The sequence below is a fragment of the Squalius cephalus genome (assembly GCF_949319135.1).
Source record: "Squalius cephalus genome assembly, chromosome: 17".
Taxonomy (NCBI): Eukaryota; Metazoa; Chordata; class Actinopteri; order Cypriniformes; family Leuciscidae; genus Squalius; species Squalius cephalus.
In genome coordinates this window covers 1,938,244-1,959,845 of record NC_137138.1, presented here as the reverse complement: position 1 = coordinate 1,959,845, position 21,602 = coordinate 1,938,244, and the positions used below count along the sequence as shown (strand labels likewise).

General features: G+C 41.7%; 1 protein-coding gene and 1 long non-coding RNA gene across 2 annotated transcripts in view; one reads left to right on the top strand and one right to left on the bottom strand.

Moving 5' to 3' along the window:
- The window catches only part of LOC307144486 (uncharacterized protein), a 79,904-nt gene that overhangs the window by 42,677 nt on the left and 15,625 nt on the right, over positions 1-21,602 (top strand). The gene's annotated exons all lie outside the window — the stretch shown is intronic.
- LOC307144497 lies at positions 8,507-14,601 on the bottom strand. The gene is made up of 4 exons (XR_013818768.1): positions 14,463-14,601; positions 11,573-11,634; positions 11,373-11,475; positions 8,507-11,075 (listed from the first exon to the last, which is right to left on the bottom strand). It is a non-coding gene; the product is annotated as an uncharacterized lncRNA (long non-coding RNA).

Here is a 21,602-nt window from a genome sequence, read left to right as displayed (position 1 = left end):
AGGTACCATTTAGTAATACGCTGTCTGACCTAGGTTACAAAACCACATGTGTACTTAAGCCTGTCAATCATCACTATAGCGCCACCCTCTGGCTGTATAACTCAAGAACACTAGATCTCTGACAGAAGTGTGTGTGTGTATTAGAGTCTGTCAATCATCACAATAGCGCCACCCTCTGGCTGTATAACTCAAGAACACTAGATCTCTGACAGAAGTGTGTGTGATGTGTATTAGAGTCTGTCAATCATCACAATAGCGCCACCCTCTGGCTGTATAACTCAAGAACACTAGATCTCTGACAGAAGTGTGTGTGATGTGTATTAGAGTCTGTCAATCATCACAATAGCGCCACCCTCTGGCTGTATAACTCAAGAACACTAGATCTCTGACAGAAGTGTGTGTGATGTGTATTAGAGTCTGTCAATCATCACTATAGCGCCACCCTCTGGCTGTATAACTCAAGAACACTAGATCTCTGACAGAAGTGTGTGTGTATTAGAGTCTGTCAATCATCACAATAGCGCCACCCTCTGGCTGTATAACTCAAGAACACTAGATCTCTGACAGAAGTGTGTGTGATGTGTATTAGAGTCTGTCAATCATCACAATAGCGCCACCCTCTGGCTGTATAACTCAAGAACACTAGATCTCTGACAGAAGTGTGTGTGATGTGTATTAGAGTCTGTCAATCATCACAATAGCGCCACCCTCTGGCTGTATAACTCAAGAACACTAGATCTCTGACAGAAGTGTGTGTGATGTGTTCAGTCTCAGTAACTAGAGATCACACAGTTTGAGTTATGAAGACTTCAGATGATCATAACAGCTGTGAAGAGAAGATACTGACCCTGCAGGGCCACATTAAGACTATAAGGGCCCTTCAGGGTCCCTTCATCCACTGGAAATATTACCTACATTCACTCAATCTTCTCAAAGTTATCAGCCTTTTATTCTGCAGGAATAAATACCATTAACAAAACCTCCAAACTATAGTCTGTCATTTAAATAAATACAGGCCTATACAAATATCACTGCATGAACTAGGCCTATATCGGCACAGTTCGAACAGTGGCGCAGCCGGGATCTTTTCATACTGTAGAATGAAGGAGTGAGACGGCTCTCAGATTTCATCAAAAATATCTTAATTTGTGTTGCGAAGATGAATGAAAGTCTTACGGGGAAACAACATGAGGGAGAGTAATTACTGACAGAATTTACATTTTTGGGTGAACAAACCCTTTAAAGGGATAGTTTGCCCAAAAATGATATTAAACCCATGATTTACTCACCCTCAAGCCGTTCGAGATGCATATGTCAATAATTTTTCAGACGAACACACTTTCAGTTATTTTAGAAAATGTCTTGGATCTTTCAGTGGTTATTATGTGAAGTAATGGGGTCCACTGCTTCAAGTCCCAAAAATGTGCATGCATCCTTCACAAAAGTAATCCAAAAAAAAGTAACGGTCGACACGCGTTCACGGAGATGGATGCTGGCGTATGACGTAGGACGTAGCGTAGGAAGCGTCGTGACGTAGAACGAACGAACGTAGAGTTTTGTTTTGCTCTGCTCTCTGGCTGCGCTGTCACGTTCGTTCTACATCACAACGCTTCCTACGCTACGTCATACGCAGAGGCGGACAGAGTACACAGCTTCATTACTTGAATAAAAGTACAGATACCCCTTGCTAAATTTTACTCAAGTACAAGTAAAAGTACTACAGTCAGATGTCTACTTAAGTAAAAGTACTGAAGTACTTGTTTTTAAAAGTACTTGAGTATCAAGAGTACAAGAGTACATTTTCTAAATATTGCATTACTACTGCCACAGTGCTTACATTGGTAAACACAGCAAACACTTGAAGCGAAAACTATCATTAACTTGTTCAGAAAATTTAAATAGTCTGGCGAGGTGGGGCCACGGGTTGGCACATTCCCGGGATGGACCTGCTGCGTCTTCATCCATTGTTTCGTCCATGGTTTCGTCTCTTATCTAAATCTGACCATGGAGTTGACTTTGGCGGAAAGCTGAAGGTGATTGCTGATAGGCTGTCCCAATCAGTGGCGCCTGCACAATCCAATCACGTTTGAGAGGGAAACAACAAATTGAGGGTTTCCGAGATTTTTCTTTTTTCCTTTTTTTTTTTTTAGAAGAAGTAACAGGTACTCACGGTTATGGATAGAAATGTAGCGGAGTAAAGAGTACAATATTTGCCTCTCAAATGTACTTGAGTAAAGTCATGAGTACTCCCCAAAAATGATACTCGAGTAAAGTACAGATCCCTCAAAATTGTACTTAAGTACTGTACTCAAAATTGTACTTAAGTACAGACTAAGAGCGGTTCAAAACCCCTTATGATGCCAAATAGAAAGAGGACCGTGACGTCGCCCGGTATGGTGCAGCCGGGGCCCCACCCTGGAGCCAGGCCCGGGGTTGGGGCTCGTATGCGAGCGCCTGGTGGTCGGGCCTCCCCCCATGGGGTCCGGCCGGGCTCAGCCCGAAGGAGCGACGTGGGGCCGCCCTCCCGTGGACCCACCACCTGCAGGAGGGACCGTAAGGGGCCGGTGCTAAGTGGATCGGGCGGCAGTCGAAGGCGGGGGCCTAGACAACCCGATCCCTGGACGCGGAATCTAGCTCTAGGGACATGGAATGTCACCTCTCTGGCGGGGAAGGAGCCTGAGGTTGTGCGTGAGGTTGAGAGATTCCGACTAGAGATAGTTGGGATCACCTCTACGCACGGCTTGGGCTCTGGAACCACACTCCTCGAGAGAGGATGGACTCTTCACCACTCTGGAGTTGCCCATGGTGAGAGGCGACGGGCTGGTGTGGGTTTGCTTATAGCCCCCCAGCTCAGCCGCCATGTGATGGAGTTCACCCCGGTGAACGAGAGGGTCGCTTCCCTGCGCCTTCGGGTCGGGGATAGGTCTCTCACTGTCGTTTGTGCTTACGGGCCGAACGGCAGTGCAGAGTACCCGGCCTTCTTGGAGTCTCTGGGAGGGGTGCTGGAAAGTGCTCCGACTGGGGACTCCATCGTTCTACTGGGGGACTTCAACGCCCACGTGGGCAGCGACAGTGACACCTGGAGGGGCGTGATTGGGAGGAACGGCCCCCCTGATCTGAACCCGAGTGGTGTTCTGTTATTGGACTTCTGTGCTAGTTACAGCTTGTCCATAACAAACACCATGTTCAAGCATAAGGGTGTCCATCAGTGCACATGGCTCCAGGACACCCTAGGCCGGAGGTCGATGATCGACTTTGTAGTCGTTTCATCCGACCTCCGGCCGTATGTCTTGGACACTCGGGTGAAGAGAGGGGCGGAGCTGTCAACTGATCACCACCTGGTGGTGAGTTGGATCCGATGGTGGGGGAGGAAGCTGGACAGACTCGGCAGACCCAAACGTACTGTGAGGGTCTGTTGGGAACGCTTGGCCGAATCCCCTGTCAGAGAGATCTTCAACTCCCACCTCCGGCAGAGCTTCGACCAGATCCCGAGGGAGGCTGGAGATATTGAGTCCGAGTGGACCATGTTCTCCACCTCCATTGTCAACGCGGCCACTCGGAGCTGTGGCCGCAAGGTCTCCGGTGCCTGTCGAGGCGGCAATCCCCGAACCCGGTGGTGGACACCGGAAGTAAGGGATGCCGTCAAGCTGAAGAAGGAGTCCTATCGGGCCTGGTTGGCTTGTGGGACTCCTGAGGCAGCTGATGGGTACCGACGGGCCAAGCGGACTGCAGCCCGGGTGGTTGTGGAGGCAAAAACTCGGGCCTGGGAGGAGTTCGGTGAGGCCATGGAGAAGGACTATCGGTCGGCCTCGAAGAGATTCTGGCAAACCGTCCGGCGCCTCAGGAGGGGGAAGCAGTGCCCTACCAATGCTGTTTACAGTGGAGGTGGGGAGCTGTTGACCTCGACTGGGGATATCACCGGACGGTGGAAGGAATACTTCGAGGATCTCCTCAATCCCGCCGTCACGTCTTCCATTGAGGAAGCAGAGGCTGAGGGCTCGGAGGCGGACTCGTCCATCACCCAAGCTGAAGTCACCGAGGTAGTCAAGAAACTCCTCGGTGGCAAGGCACCGGGGGTGGATGAGATCCGCCCTGAGTACCTCAAGTCTCTGGATGTTGTGGGGCTGTCTTGGCTGACACGCCTCTGCAGCATCGCGTGGCGGTCGGGGACAGTACCTTTGGACTGGCAGACCGGGGTTGTGGTCCCTCTTTTCAAGAAGGGGGATCGGAGGGTGTGCTCCAACTATAGGGGGATCACACTTCTCAGCCTCCCTGGGAAAGTCTATGCCAGGGTACTGGAGAGGAGAATCCGGCCGATGGTAGAACCTCGGATTCAGGAGGAACAGTGTGGTTTTCGTCCCGGTCGTGGAACACTGGACCAGCTCTATACCCTCTACAGGGTGCTGGAGGGTTCATGGGAGTTTGCCCAACCAATCCACATGTGTTTTGTGGATTTGGAGAAGGCATTCGACTGTGTCCCTCGCGGCGGCCTGTGGAGGGTGCTCCGGGAGTATGGGGTCCGGGGCCCTTTGCTAAGGGCTATCCGGTCCCTGTATGACCGGAGCAGGAGCTTGGTTCGTATTGCCAGCTGTAAGTCAGACTTGTTCCCGGTGCGTGTTGGACTCCGGCAGGGGCTGCCCTTTGTCACCGGTTCTGTTCATAATTTTTATGGACAGAATTTCTAGGCGCAGCCAGGGGCCGGAGGGGGTCAAGTTTGGGGACCACACGATTTCATCTCTGCTCTTTGCGGATGATGTGGTCGTGTTGGCCTCATCAAACCAGGACCTCCAGCATGCACTGGGACGGTTTGCAGCCGAGTGTGAAGCGGCCGGGATGAGAATCAGCACCTCCAAATCCGAGGCCATGGTCCTCAGTCGGAAAAGGGTGGCTTGCCCGCTTCAGGTTGGTGGAGAGTTCCTGCCTCAAGTGGAGGAGTTCAAGTATCTCGGGGTCTTGTTCACGAGTGAGGGAAGGATGGAACGGGAGATTGACAGACGGATCGGTGCAGCTTCTGCAGTAATGCGGTCGCTGTACCGGTCTGTCGTGGTGAAGAAGGAGCTGAGCCGCAAGGCGAAGCTCTCGATTTACCGGTCAATCTACGTTCCTACTCTCACCTATGGTCATGAGCTTTGGGTCATGACCGAAAGGACAAGATCCCGGATACAAGCGGCCGAAATGAGCTTTCTCCGCAGGGTGGCTGGGCGCTCCCTTAGAGATAGGGTGAGAAGCTCGGTCACTCGGGAGGAGCTCAGAGTAGAGCCGCTGCTCCTCCACATCGAGAGGGGTCAGTTGAGGTGGCTCGGGCATCTTTTCCGGATGCCTCCTGGACGCCTTCCTGGGAAGGTGTTCCGGGCATGTCCCACCGGGAGGAGACCCCGGGGAAGACCTAGGACACGCTGGAGAGACTATGTCTCCCGGCTGGCCTGGGAACGCCTCGGTGTCCCCCCGGAAGAGCTGGAGGAAGTGTCGAGGGAGAGGGAAGTCTGGGCATCCCTGCTTAGACTGCTGCCCCCGCGACCCGGCCCCGGATAAGCGGTAGAAGATGGATGGATGGATGGATGGATGGATGGTACTGTACTCAAGTAAATGTACTCCGTTACTGTCCGGCTCTGGTCATACGCCAGCATCCATCTCCGTGAACGCGCGTCGACCGTTACCGGAAGCCAGTTATTTTCATTTATAAAGTTTTAAATATGTATATTTTTACGACAAAACCGCACGGATTACCCTCAGAAGGCCTTCGTTTATCCCCCTGGAGCCGGATGGATTACTTTTGTGCACATTTTTCAGAGCACAGAGCTCAGATCAGTTCAGATGCTTGGATCAGAGAACTGAACTAGATTCAGTGTTGAATGTGAATCTTTGTGCATGAAATCATTAGAGTAAATCACTTTTTTTTTTTAAAGTAGACAATGCTAAGTAAGTTACCTTGTTCAAGCTCTCAGTGGAGGGAATTTTAGGGTCAAATGAAACACTTTGAACACCAACAGAGCCTTAATATCTGTGTTTATTTAATTTGACTAAAAATAAAGATGATTATTCAGTGTAAAATGTCATGGAACTTACAGTCCATTTCCTCTGTATTACAGTTTTCTGTATACCTATAGATGAGTATATACAGTCCTGATGGTAAATATTAAGATGGATGGTTTGGAATTGGTCAAATATGCTTGTCTAATAATTATTTATGTGCTGTATGATAATGCAGAAGTGCATTTTAATGCATAATTTGGAGGACAATAATCACCAAATGTTTACAGCCAAGTATATTTGCATTTGCTCAGATAGGCCTATTTATATATTTGCATGATATCAGGGGCCTGTTTCAATAAGGAGGTTCAACCAACTCTGAGTTAAAACTTGAACTCTGAGTTGACTTACCCTGAGATGGGAAACTCTTGAGTTTTCGGTTACAGAACAGCTGGAATGAGTTAGTTCAATCAACTCTGAGTTGACCTACTCTGAGTTAAGCGCGTGCACCACAACTATAAAAAGCCATTATCAATGGAGCGCAGATATTACGAGTCACCATGGCAACAGCGCCAAACAAAAAGAGGAATTACTGTTATACAGTGTTGGGTGTCATTAATTAACAAGTAATCTAAATATTGTGATTTAATTAAAGGGATAACTCTTAATTCTTCTGTAATTTAAAATAAAATCTGATGTAATTACATTAAATAGGCTACTGCATAGACTATAGAGAACAATTCTGTATAAAACAATAGTGGATTTAACATACATTTTTAAAAGGTATATTTTTTATGTAACCTTCTCCCTCTACACACTTTGGTCAAATCAAGAATAGTTCATGCAATTGTATATTGTTTATTTGAAAGCATTAAACGTACAGTTTCTTGTCTCTCCTTGTATTGTTCAAGTGGTTGAGGTTGATATGGGATTTAGTAATTAGTAATAAGTAGACCAAAACTTTCTAAAGATAGTAATTATTACATTAATCTAATTACACTGTTGAAGATAACATTGATAACTATTTTAGAGTAACTTACCCAACTGTTATAATATCAGAGGTGAAACTGGAAGAACAGTGTGTTATTCAACCTAATTTTAATTTTCATGTGGAGCAATCCTGCAGGTATTAAAAGAGCATGGCAGCTGCTGAAAATTAAATATAAAAACATAATTCAATCAGGTAAGGCTTGAGCATATCATGGGTGAAGGCTACTGACTTTACAAACATTTGACATATTAAATAACTAAATAGCATCCAGTGTCTAGCAGTGCAGCAGCATTTACAGCTGAGGGAATTCCTGGAGGGACTTCAGAGCCAGTCACTCCTGAAGATACAAGGCCTTCATAAAATGTAAGAGGTTTACATATGTGTTATTTTTTAGATAGGCTATTTTTGATATTTCCATTTATTTTACTTTGGGTTGGGTTTTTTGTTGGTCCTAGCAGATTCTGATGGTAATATCTGTCTTTTGGAGCCTCCTGTCCCAACAGAACCCCAGGCAGTCGTAAGTCGCCGACTCAATACACCAGAAATGATGACAAATAGTGTTATAAAGTATACTCAACCAAATGCTCATCACATGGGGATGAAGAGTTTCTGCTGCCACAGAGAGGCCTACAGAGGTAATGTTAATATTATGTGTCTACTCATCAAACAATCTACCCATTCAGATTTTTTCAATTTTTTATGTGGATAATCTAAGTTTAAATCTAAGTATAAACGGGTATTCTTATCTCTCCCTGCGCCCCCAGAGTGTGGAAGAACAGCAGGAGGACGGTCCATCAACTTCTGTTGCACAGATGAACACATTTCAGTGATTTCCAGTAAATGCCAGTTTAATTCTGTAGAATTTGTTTAGAACTACATTATGTAACTCTAATCTACTACTGTTTTTTCAGTTGCCAATTAAGGAGTTATATAGACTTCATCTTATAAAAAATAATAATAAAAAACTGCAGTAAAAATAGCAATATTTTATTTATTAATAAAATATAAATTGTATTAATAAAAATTTACTGAAAGAATGAATGAGGTGTTTAAACGCCACTTCCTCTTTAAAAAAAGTGGAGGAGACCGATAGAAACTCTGGGTTTACCGAAGAAAACCTGCTCCCGACCAGGGGTGCGTTTCCCGAAAGCATCGTTGGCCAACTATGGTCGCAAGTTCCGTCGTTACCAATAGAGTTCAATGGACATTGCGATGAACTTACGACCATAGTTGGCCAACGATGCTTTCGGGAAACGCACCCCAGGTTAGGTTCACAGAGTAAGTTACCATGGTAACTGACTCTGAGTATAAGTTACCTCTCTTTCAGAAACGGGCTTGACTTACTCTGCTTTCTCAGGTTTAACATACCTCCCATTCTGAAACAGAAAACTCAGAGTTTCCCTCATTTCAGGGTTAACATACTCAGAGTTTTCACTTAACCTCCTTTCTGAAACAGGCCCCGGGTATTGTTGAATCATTAGCTATGTTTCCATACACACGTTTTTATCCGAATTAAGTGATATCGAATGAAAAATGCCTTATGGAAACAGTAAAATTCACCGAGATTTATTTTTTTTAAACTTTTTTTTGTGTGCAAAACATACAGAGATGACGTTTATGACATTTGATCAACTTTGTATACATTATACAACATTTATTAACAATATGTTCAATGTCTTCAGAATACAAATGAAAAAAGAAGAGTTAACAATGAGCTGACAAAAAAATGATAGAGAAAAAGAATAAGGGTAAGATATATACATCAGTTACATTGGACAATTTTTGTCATGTTATGTTTAAATTAAAGTTAAGTTTCATAAGAAATGTTAGGTAATGCAGGATCCAAAGATGAGAAGGCAAGTTTTAAAGTTGAGACACTCACACACGTACATATAATGCATATTTTATAAAAATATTAAAAGGAATGAAACTGAAAATATTAGTGCTCGCCCTCAAATCGCATGTTTAATGGATTTTTTTTTTTTTTGTGTGTGTGAAAAAGTAATGAAGTTTCAATGTTAAGCATTAACTGCAATAGTTCACATTTTCAAAACAATAATTAGTTTATTGGCATTGGGTGACTACAGTAACCTACAGCAGTGTTGACAACAGTGCCTGAAATAAACCTCTACAAACACATCTGTCCTAAAATATAGAAATATATAAGTTAGGCTGCTGTGAGTATGTGTGTCATTCTTAATTTCTTAAAGCGGTGGTATAACGCCCTTTTCACAAGATGTAAAATACGTCTCTGATGTCACCAGAGTGTGTGTGTGAAGTTTTAGCTCAAAATGCCCCACAGATATTTTTATATCGCATGTTAAAATTGTCACTTTTTGTGTGTGTCCCTTTAAATGCAAATGAGCTGCTGCTCCCGGCACAGGGGGCGGAGCTTCAAGAGCTCGTGTCCTTTTACCTCACACAGACATGCACTGGAAATGTCAACGTTTATGTTCAAACTGGAGTCAGACAATGATGGAGAGGCTCCAGAAGAAGTGACAACATGTAGAAGCAACAGGACATTTCTGAATGGTTAGTTGATTCATTTATGTATCTTATGTGTAGTTATCTTCTAGTCATTGATTAGCATATTCTGACATGATAATCTATAAATCGTGTTCAGGGGGCGGGGTTTATGTAAATTACAGGGTTGGTGATGTCACTAACCCAGGAGGAATGTGGTGTAGTCTCTACCAGCCGTTTGTTGTAGTCCTTAAAAAGCGATTTCTTTAAAAGCAATTATCTCCCTTTGCTTTGAACTTTGAGCGTTGTAACTTTGCAGATGTTGTTTATGCTCAAACAGCAACATTACACACTAACTAAAGTTAGAAAAGTCAAATCAACCACCCCTTTAATTTATTCTGTAGGCTATAGCCAGTGTTTCCCAGCCTCCACAGTCCCGTCAGTAATGCTCAAGTTCTCTTTATCAACACCAGAATACTCGTGTTCCTGTTTCCTGAATACAGGACAGTCTCTGACTCGATAAAGACACAACAATATTACAAATAACTCCTCTTCTGATTTCCATGCAAGTTCTGCTTAATATTTGTATACAAACTTAGTTTTTTCGAAATTGACGTGTTTCCATTGGGCATATTTTCAATTCGCAATTTGAAGGGTAATGGGAACGCCGTGCAGATGTTTAAACTGAACTGCAGGCGGTCTGTGAATGAGACGCAGGCTTTTGCATTGAAACACAGCAGGCAAACTCTGCACTACTGTCTCGAGAGTGTTCGTCCCAGCTGTGTGTCGAACACTGATCTGTGTCAGTTCTACAACAGCAGTTCATTAACCCTCCAACATCAGGCCTCAAGAACACGTACAATACACAGTCAGCCAGTGGGTTCAGAAATATGAGAACAAAAGAAAATAAGAAAAATGCTTCACTGTTGTTAACTTCTGAAACAAGTGTAACGATCATGATTAGAAAGGGGAGAATGAGAAAAGTGTAAGTCAGAAGCACCACGAACAAACTACCCAGAATTTTTTTGCGCTTTAGAGGAGTAAGCGATATTGCGCGTGAAAGACCGCGACAAGTGCCAATAAAACACAGAATGATTATCGGGTAGGGGATTAAACAGATGATCGGTATGGTCAGTTCGCTAAAGTCTGTGACTGTTAAGATCAGAGGAACAAGCCAGATGATCACAGAAACGAGACAGCAGACTTTTAGTGAATGAGATCTGTACCAGATAGGAGGAGAAACCTGAAGATATCGTTCAAAAGCAACACATGCCATAAAATACAGACCCACAATAAAACTATACAAAGATGCATAACTCACATCCCTTATCAAAATCGTTATTAATATACAAATCTTATGAATGAGATCTGAAAGAATCAAATTAAAAACAAACACTGGAGTGGAGTGATCAGATTTGATAAGAGCACACAACTCTAACAGAGTTAAGATCATGACTAGAATCTCAGTGCCTGAAAAGATACTGAAAATTATTACTGCTGTAAACTGATGTTTCATGACAAACTCTTCAATCTGACGGATCCATTCATCTTCATAATCTACTCCACTTGATCTGCTGGCGTTGATATAATAATTTACTCCACTTGATCCGTTGATGCTGGCCATTGTTTCATGAAATCTTGACAGGCAACACTAAATAACAAACCAGTCAAAAATAATAATTTACTATTTACTAATTTATTAAAAACATGCCATAACTTGTTTTCTGTGTGACTGTTGAAATAAAGTTTCCTCAGTTTGTTTTAGAGGAGATGTGTGTAATGTTAGAAAGCTTGAAATACGTGAAAGATTAAAGTTTGTAAATCCTCCATTTGAACAATATCACAGAAGCAAGAATATTCTGAATGCTGTTGTTCTGAATATTCAGTCCAGCACAGCTGCAAGTGTACAATGGTTTATTAAACTAGGAGTAAATCTTGAAGAACTTACGTTACTGACAGGAGTGTGTGTTTTGTCTGCAGGTCAAAGCAGAAGTTTGTGGAGCAACACACAGATGACAGATGTTTCACAAGTTTCCACTGCTCTTCATTCACTGTAAAAACACACATCTTAAAGCTTGTGGACCTAATGTAGGAAATGCCTGAGATTACAGACAAACAATTTGATCCAACGTGTGCAACTGTAATTACCTTAAAGACTCAATTAACTGAATGTTGAAGTCAGCAGGACTCATCAGTGGGGCGTCTCGTTCCTGTATTAAAAAAGAAAAGAAAAAAACTGTGAGCATGCTGATATCAAGAGAAACTATTGGGCAGCACGATTTTGGGAATACATTTTAGATTTTTCTGGTTAAAATTGCTTTTTAAAATTCACAGAATACACACAAATGTTTCCAACAATATATAATGAACACCAGGTGTGTTGTGCCTTGTAGGCATAGGCTACGCGCAGTGCTGCATAAAATAATAATAACAATAACCTATAGCAGCCTATGAATCGTTAGAAAGGAACACTTCAGTAACAACTACACTAGACAAATATATTGATTATCATATGTTACAATGTTTCCATTCATTATGATGTTATGAAATGAGATTGGAGTAAAAACATGAAGCCTAATGTTTGGTGCGTTTTGCTTTTCAAACACACAGCGCGCTCCAAAATATGAAACATTATGGTTACCATATTATACATATCTACAAATATCAAATATCCACAAACACAGTATTTAACAGTAAACACGGGTCTAAATATTATAATATTCACCATATATCTAGCAACAGTTCAAATGCAATGGGAAGTTTATGCAACAATAACATTAACAGTAACTTACAACAAAGATGAAAGACTTATTTTTGTTTAATAGAACAAAAGGAAAGTGACTGTCTCAGCCTTCCTTTGGGGGACACTGGTTAGACTTACAGCCTTAAATGTTATGCTACAGCACAAGCCATTCACTGCTCCATCCTCTATGGGTTATGATGTCTGCTATGACTGATGTTTTCATTGGAAGATGGAGATGGAGATGTAGATGCCTCAGTAACCAGGCAGTTTCTGGTCTCACTGACTTCCATAGTATATATTTTTTCCTACTGTGGAAGACAATGGGACCCAGAAACTGTCTGGTTACTGACATTCTTCTAAATATCTTTCTTTCTGTTCAGCAGAAGAAAGAAATTCATACAGGTTTGAAACAACATGAGGGTGAGTATATGATGACAGAATTTTCATTTTTAAGTGGATATTTTCCTTTAAATATATAATCAGCTTTATGAGGATAAAGATGGTTTTAGAGAGAAGGAAAGAGTTCATGACACAAATTTGATGATTTTAAGGTGATGAAAAACATGTATGAAAGAAATGAAAGGTCAGACACACACACACGTCTGGTGCACTATCTTTGTGAGGACTCTCCATAGACGTAATGGTTTTTATACAGTACAAACTGTATATTCTATCCCCTTACACTGCCCCTATCCCTAAACCTACCCATCACAGGAGACATTCTGCATTTTTACATTTTCAAAAAAACTAATTCTGTATGATCTGAAAGCTTTTGTACCCATGGGGACCTCAATTTAGGTCCCCACGGTGACACGAGTCCCCATGAGTCTGTGTGCATTCAGGTTTAAGTCCCCACCGGTGTAGAAAAACATGTCCACACACACACACACACACACACACACACACACACACACACACACACACACACACACACACACATCAGAATGTCCCTTGAGCCCTGTGACAGTGGAGTGTCGCCCTCTGCAGGAGATTACCAGGATTACAGTTAAAACACACACACACACACACACACACACACATCAGCCCTGTGACAGTGGAGTGTCGCCCTCTGCAGGAGATTTCCAGGATTACAGTTAAACGAGTTTTAAAGGAATTATAATTGTATTTTAAGGGAAACGTTACTGAAGTCAAACTCAAGGATGTCGAATGTAAAAGTCAAACGGCTCATTATATCAGATCAGTCCTGCTGTTTCTGTGTTATACTGAAGCTTTCAGTCATTTAATCACAATCCAGATCTGTTGTTCCAGTGAATCCTGTGTTTAGAGCTTCATTTAAAGCCTCTGGTCAGTGTTCAACATCTGAATGAACTGAGTTTGTGTTTCTGACAGAATCATCTTTATTCTCAGGTTGATTTTCTCTGTTATATATATACATTTTTACTGTTGCTATGCACTACGTTGATAACGGGGATATACAAATCTCTATGGAGAAGCTGACAACAGCGACATATTTGAAGAAAAGAGGATTACATGGTAAATGCTATAATTTTCAGATATTAGTAAACAAGTGTTTAAAAGAATATTGTTCTGCAGGATATGGCAGTGATGTATGATAGATGAATAGTGAAGTCTGTAGTTTGAGATCATATTTCATTTATAAGGAATATAATTATATTTTAAAAAATAAACATTTTTTTTAAAAAGTCATGGCTTGTGGGGTAAAACGCCCCCCGGGGGGAATGGCTTTCTCTCTATCGTAATTACTATAATAACAAATTTCTGTTCATCAAATATTTTTTTTATTATTATTTTTTTAAACTAAATATTAAAATCAAAATCAAAATATTTGAACAAAACATGAAAAAATCACCTCAAGTGAGCATTAGCTTGCTAGCACAGTAAGCTCACTGATGGAAGGTAGTTAATTTGTCTATTTTGGACATTCCTGAAATAAATATTAATATATATACACATGTTGATACATTCCTTAACCTTTTACTTTTAGAGATTAAAAACTATTGTCTGTTAATTTTGCTGCTGATCTATGAAGCAAACTGGTTTGTAAGAAGGTCCTCACCGCTGGGGCAAAACGCCCCCTTTGTACAAAAATATTTTCAGTCAAAATACTAATTAATTATGAAGGCTGAGCAATTTTAATATTTGGTGAATAACTCCTGCCATAGTCACTCAAAACCGGGATGGCAATTCTAGTCACATTTATGTTTTGTTTCACCTAATGTCACATTTTCCTTAAGGGGGGCGTTTTCCCCCACTCAATTCTCTTTCTATGGTGTCATTCTTTCAAGTTCACAGAATAAAAATCTCAGTCCATACCTTGTAGATCCAGCTAACGTTAGGGATGGCTGACGCGAAACAGTCGTTCCGAAGCTTTGGGAGATCCCGAAGCGCAGATGTTTCGAAACACTGAGCCGAAGCGTGATATGGATTCAAAACACCCATGTCACGTGACTATGGCCAAACGAAGCCTCGAAGTGTTTCACTAAGTGTTTCCGCCAAATCAGCCTTTGATTGGCACGGTCGGGAACAGACCACACAATCGCACATCTGTATAAAAGTGAAATCCACGCATATTGACCTCGTGGGTTTTTGTGAGAGGAGTTTGATTTTGAGATAGCGGATTTTTGATGATATAGTGACATTTATAGTGCGATTTGATTAGTTATAGGCTATTTAGGCTTACATTTAAATGTAGGCTACACAACACATTGACTGATAGGCTATAGAGACAGAGTATAGTGACACATTAATAGATACATAGATATAGACAGCTTGATTAATAGATAGATAGGCTACATATTATCTAGATACATAGATAGATTATAGAAACATAGATACATAGATTTGGATAGATAGATAAAATGGAGGCTCCCCAGAAGAGATGCCGTACATCTGTGGTGTGGGAGCATTTCCGTTTAGAAACCCCAAATAAAGTGAGATGTGTGTATTGTGATCGGCAGCTAGTCATAGGCTACTGCAACAATACATCATCATGATGTGCCATTTGAGGAGCACTCATCCTGCCATTTTACAGGGTGCAGAGGATGGCATTCCCCCTGTACCTGCTACTGACACTGCTGGGCCATCTCAGCAAGGTATGCATTGTTTGAAATATAATTATAATTGAAATATAATTACAATCTTTTGGGACACTGTTTAGAAAGTCCATAGCCCTATGCCCTACAACCTAATGTCCCAATCACAACTGCCAATCATGTTAAAAATTGCATGTGAATATAATATTGTGTGAATATACATTTTATAGGTCTACATATGAGACACACAGCTACAGCTGATGCCACAGTGGAAGTGAAAAAATACATCCCAATGAAGGGGTGAAACTCTAAAACATCAAGAGTGAAAAACATAACATAATTAATAATTATAATTAATAAAATGTTATAAACCTTGGCAAAAAGTATTATTTGAGAATTTCTAGAAAAATACATTCAATCCACATCTTAAAAGTAAGTAATTTGGTCCAAAAACAACTAGAATTCACAAGCATCTCCATTTAGAGCTATTACAGGCATCTAGTGGTAAACCCATGCAATAACATGATTTATTTAATTTTATGTTTAATAAATTGATTTTTTTTTTATTTTTTTTTTAATGAAAGTCTAGTCTCTATTTTAACCGAAAATACCACATAGAAAAATAAATAATAATAATAATAAAAAACATTATTTTCAATGGCAAAAAATGGACTATAAATATTGCATAAATATTAATAAGTTCAATCAAATTGTCTCAAAATACAAAATTAAAAAGAATAAATATTATAGAACAAAAATAAATTGCATTGGTTTTTACTGGGATGGAGAAAGTTTAATTTTTAGGTGTCCGGTCACTTCTGACCGGGAAGGCCCTGAGTGTGACTGCTGAACGAAGACCATCTGGACCAAAATAACATTATGCACAGTGAGGAGCCTATAGGTTACAAGCTTCACATATTAGAAAAATACAATAATAAAAAAACAACACATTTTTTTAATGGCTCATCAAGGTTGTTTCAGATCAACACCTGCAAGTGACCACTAGGACGGGTGTCACCGTTGAGACGGGTGTCGGATTGTTTCGAAGCCTCGAAACGATATGGCCCATTTGGTTCAACTGTTTCATTGTTTCACGAAGCCTCGATCTGCCCACCACTAGATCCAGCATGACCAGCTCGGTCCAACACTATAATCCCATAAACACACACACACACACATACATACACACATTCTAAAACGTTTCTTATAATGGTTTTCTATGGGAAGAAAATGCTTAACGTGATTTAAACGCGTTGCGTTCAATTTCTGGGTTCATTTTCTTCAATTTTTGTATACATAGTACTGTTTATAAATATGATGTGTACTGAGTTTGGTCATTTAATATCACTGTCTTAGGCCCCGTCCACACTACTGCATTTTCGTTTAGAAACGGAGAATTAAAACGAATACGATCTCCGTCCACACCAGCGCTTTAGCTGCGTATTAGAATTGATTTCCGTCCACATTAAAACGACTGAAAACGCGGATCACGTGACCATTCACCAACAAGAAACAGGTGTAAACAGGAAACGGATTGACTATTCTCAGATTTGATGAAGAAGAAAGTAGCTAACGTTACCGCTGCACACGAGAATTGTCAAAGATCGATCGAATCGGCAGTTATAGCATTGTAAAATGCAGAATTTAGAGAAGGAAGGGAAGGATACGCCATGACTGATGACACCCAATCATGAGCCGAGCGTGAGCCTCTGCGTCATCGTTTCTAAAGTCCTCCGTTTTGACCCGTCCAGACTAAAACGCCCTCCGGAGATTAAAAACGAAAAACGTGTCGGCAGCGTTTCTAAACTTCTCCGTTTTGTGTCTCCGTTTTTGCCGTTTTAGTGTGGACGGGAGGTGCAAACGTAGCAGAAGGTCTCTGTTTTTAAACGAAAACGCAGTAGTGTGGACGGGGCCGTACAGTAAAGCCACTAGGGCTGTCGCGGTTAAGGATTTTCCCTTGCGGTAATCTTGAGTGGCTCAATAGCGCGATATGCGGTTTTACCGCATTTATTAATTTATTTTGATTTATTTATATTTATTTGTTGCTATATAAATAATCAGCATGCACAAAAACGATTACATTTTCAGTAACCAATAAACCGAAACTAAACAGCGTTTCTCCACATTGAAAGCCTGTCACTCAGTGCGCAGTTGTTACAGCAACGGACTGTCTTTGAGTGAGTCATTAAACCATTCATTCAACAACACGTTCAAAAACGCTGATTGATTCATTAAAAGATAGTACTGAAACAAGGTTAATTATTTTTAACTTTGAGCTCCACTTTTCAAGGCTCAGCTGACCAGCAATGCGTCGCATGGGTAACGCTGAAGCTTCACTTAATATAGACAAATGGCATTGATTCAATGCGTGACTCACTGAGTTTTGTTTCCCACGACCGCGAGTTCCTCGCGCTGTGGATGCTGACCAGCGCTGTCGCTGATGCCATTCATGGTAAATAACCTTTATTTTATTAAGCGTTTTAGAATGTCCCAACACAAAGCACATTAAAAGTTTTTTTTTTTTGTTTTTTTTTAACTGAGACTATTTCTGCATCTCTATTCGCCTACGTTGCCCCGCATGTTTTCTATGTACGACGTTCTCAATATAATTCATAATCCCACGTTTATAATGAACACCGCGTTATGGTTATTGTGTTAGAAACGGTGTACGCACAGAACAGAGGGGCGGGGTCAGCAAAGCTCATTATCATTTAAAGACACATGCACTTAAACGGCGTGCTGAAAACAGCTGTTTTTGACCAGGTAAAATTAGTGTTTTCTTACAATAGCCTACTAATGAGAATTTTTAATTAAAGTATATTACAAACTTTTAATTTATACCCTAAAGAATCATATTAGCTTGCACAAAAATGGCATTATATGACCCCTTTAGGGGTTGTGGGGTGGTTGAGTGCTTGCCGAAGAGGTTTCGCTTCAGCTGCTTCTTGAAAGATGTGATGATCTCAACAGTTCAGCTCGTTCCAGCAGAGGCGAGAGGAAAGTGACTTTTTGCCTAATTCTTGTTCAGTTACTTCAGCTGCCAGGAGGGAGTGCATTATCACGGCTGGGTGCACAGATGGAACAAAGAGTGTCCGCTGCTTTAAGAGAAGTGGTTAGTCAGAGATGGATCCAGAGCCTGCAGAGGAGAAGTGTGTAGGAGAGAGATAGCAGAGGTGATAGTAAAAGGAGACCGGAGGAGCTTGTGACTGTTTTTATAGTGAGATTTTGAATCATTTATTCTGTTGAATTTATTCAAAAGTAACTGATATTTTTTAAAAGTCATTGAACAGAGGTGTGGAGCTCAATCCCTGCGCCACTGAAACTCATTCATTCATTAAACTAGGTCAGTGAATTGGTCATTTCAAGTTAGGATAAACAGTTAGAAGAGGTAAGATGTCAAATAAATGAAAATCTGTTATATATTATATAATACTGTATATGTAAGACAATTACAAAGCATTATATTTTTCTAGGAAAATGTATATGAGAATTTTGAGTGAGAAAACCGACAGAAAGTGGCCACTCATTCAGTTTTGGAGATGCCAGGCCACAGTTGAAGATTTCGAGACACTGTGTCCACAGAAGAAAAGTTTCCAGAAAACGTCCAAACAAAAAGCTGCAAAAGCGCCAAGTTTCATCCCTAAATTTCACTGTCTGCGAGTCTTTATTTGTCATGAACAGTGTTTCATCTTCTAGTGTCTGAATGTGTAAAATCAGTTCTAAACTATAACTTTTCATTCACTCTATAGAAAGAGCATTATTTACATTATGATTTACATTAATCATTCACTCCATAAACTATAACTCATATCATGGAGCCCAGGACTGGTTTCCTTATGATGATAATACGCAGATTCCTGACGCACACACACACATAAACTCACACTTCACTCACATTTTACTCACAGTATCTTACAGTGAACACACACAAAGGCCTCTTCAGATTCCATCGCCTTGCCTATGGAGTTTCCACAGCTCCAGCAGTGTTTCAACACACAATGGATCAAATACTGAATGGGATGGAGAAGGTTGTGTGCTTTATGGATGACATTCTTGTGTCAGCACCTACAAAGGAAGAACACCTGGAAATTTTGGATCAAGTGATGGCAAGACTGGAAAAGTATGGTGTGAGAATCAAGCTTTCCAAATGTGCATTCCTGCAAGACTCAGTGGAGTACCTAGGGTACAGAATAGATGCACAGGGACTGCACCCAACCACAAGCAAGGTCGAGGCCATAGTAAACACACCAGCACCGCAAAATGTTACAGAGTTAAGATCATTTTTGGGGTTGCTTAAGAGGTACATCAGTGTTCACTACAATTGACTTAGCGGCTGCTTACCATCAGCTTACCTTACACGAGGAATGCCGGGACATCACCGCGTTTATTACGCATGATGGTCTCTTCAGGTACTTCCGGGTTCAGTATGGCCTTGCTTCTGCGCCATCTGTGTTTCAAAAAATGATGGAAACTGTCCTGAAAGGCATACGTGGGGTGAGGAACTACCTGGATGATATTATAGTGTACGGTGCCACCCAGGAAAGTCATGATGCGACGCTGCGCTCAGTCATGCAGCGCTTGTCCGACGCAGGACTACAACTGAACTGGGACAAGTGTACGTTCAGCCAGTCATCCTTAAAATTCCTTGGACATGTCGTTTCCAAACATGTAATTTTCCCAGATGAGGAACACAAGTCCGCGATCATTGAGGCTCCTGCGCCACACGATGTTGCTTCCTTGCGCTCATTTCTGGGACTGATTTCATGGTACAGCAAGTTCTTGCCGAACTTTGCTTCTGTTGCTGAGCTGTTGCGTGCACTACTTACTGTAGAGATGCGTCAACTTCTACATTTGAATGGACTGTGTCTGCTGAACGCAGCTTCAAAGAGCTGAAAGAACTGCTTTCTGGAAGTCAGGTGCTTGCGTTGTTTGACCCTTCCCTTCCCACTATAGTGTCGACTGACGCTTCTGACTATGGTCTGGGGGGGGGGGGTTTGACACAAATACACCCAGACCGTGTTGAGAGAACTGTAGCGTTTGCTTCTAGAACCCTTACTGCTGCTGAAAGGAAATATTCTGGCTTGTGTCTGGGCCGTAGAAAAGTGGCGTCCGTATTTGTGGGGTCGTCACTTTACGCTCAGAACTGATCATTATGCGCTCACTACACTATTGGCAACCAAAGGCATTGGCCGGGCCGGTATGCGGGTCGCCCGGTGGTCGGCACACTTGCTTTGCTACACATATGACGCCATCTACCGACCTGGACGTCTTAATTGTGCTGCAGATTGTCTATCAAGTCAAGTCAAGTCAAGTCATCTTCATTTATATAGCGCTTTTAACAACGTAGATTGTTTCAAAGCAGCTTCACAGAGATAAGCGTATAATTTAAGGTAACAGAGATTGTTTTGGCTTTATAGCAGAGTTAAGTTATTTTCCATCTAAAGTTAGTTTTGATTGATTTGCTTCCGTCGCAACTATCATTTGTTATTAAATTAGGGGCCGCTAAGACGACACCATTCTCTCTACACATTTAAACGCGAACCTGTGAGAAACGCTGATGGCGTTCACATGCGCATTTAGAATGGGTTCTATAGTTATGTGCGTTTGAATATACGCAGGTTTGGAATTCCCTACAAGCCAAGCCTAAACAAAGTACTTGTCTTTCCTTATAAATTTTGATAAAGAATTTTATTTTATTTTGTTGCTTTGGGGTAGGAACACGAAACGAATTTCCCGACAACGCCTTATATGTAGAGTGGTAGAGGGATCCTCCATAGGGAGAGACTAGTTGGCACTTCAGCACTGCGTTGTCATCGGGTCCAGGCGAAGGTCCTTCGTCAGATCTGGATACGGCCCGGATCCGGCAGGCTGCGGGAAAACCTCGGGATAAACAAAGACACTAAAATTAGCGTAGATGCCATTCATCTTATGATGTAACGAGTACATCAGGATTTATGGGAAGTGTTCCCGGTTCCGGCTGACCTAATCTATGCAGCCTAACATTAAATTATAGAAGTCTATAATGTATTATGTGAAAGCTAGGTCAAAGAGATGTGTCTTTAATCTAGCTTTGAACTGACAGAGTGTGTCTGCTTCCCGGACAATGGTAGGAAGACTGTTCCAGAGTTTTGGTGCTAAATAGGAGAAGGATCTACCGCCAGCAGTCGATTTAGAGATTCTAGGTATTATCAACTGGAGATCGCAATAGACGTGAAGGACTATAATGCGTTAAGAGCTCGCTCAAGTACTGCGGAGCTAAACCATTTAGTGCTTTGTAAGTAATCAGCAATATTTTAAAATTGATGCGATGATTAATAGGGAGCCAGTGCAGTAGTGACAGAACTGGGCTAATATGGTCATACTTCCTGGTTCTGGTAAGAACTCGAGCTGCTGCGTTTTGGACCAGCTGTAGTTTGTTTAT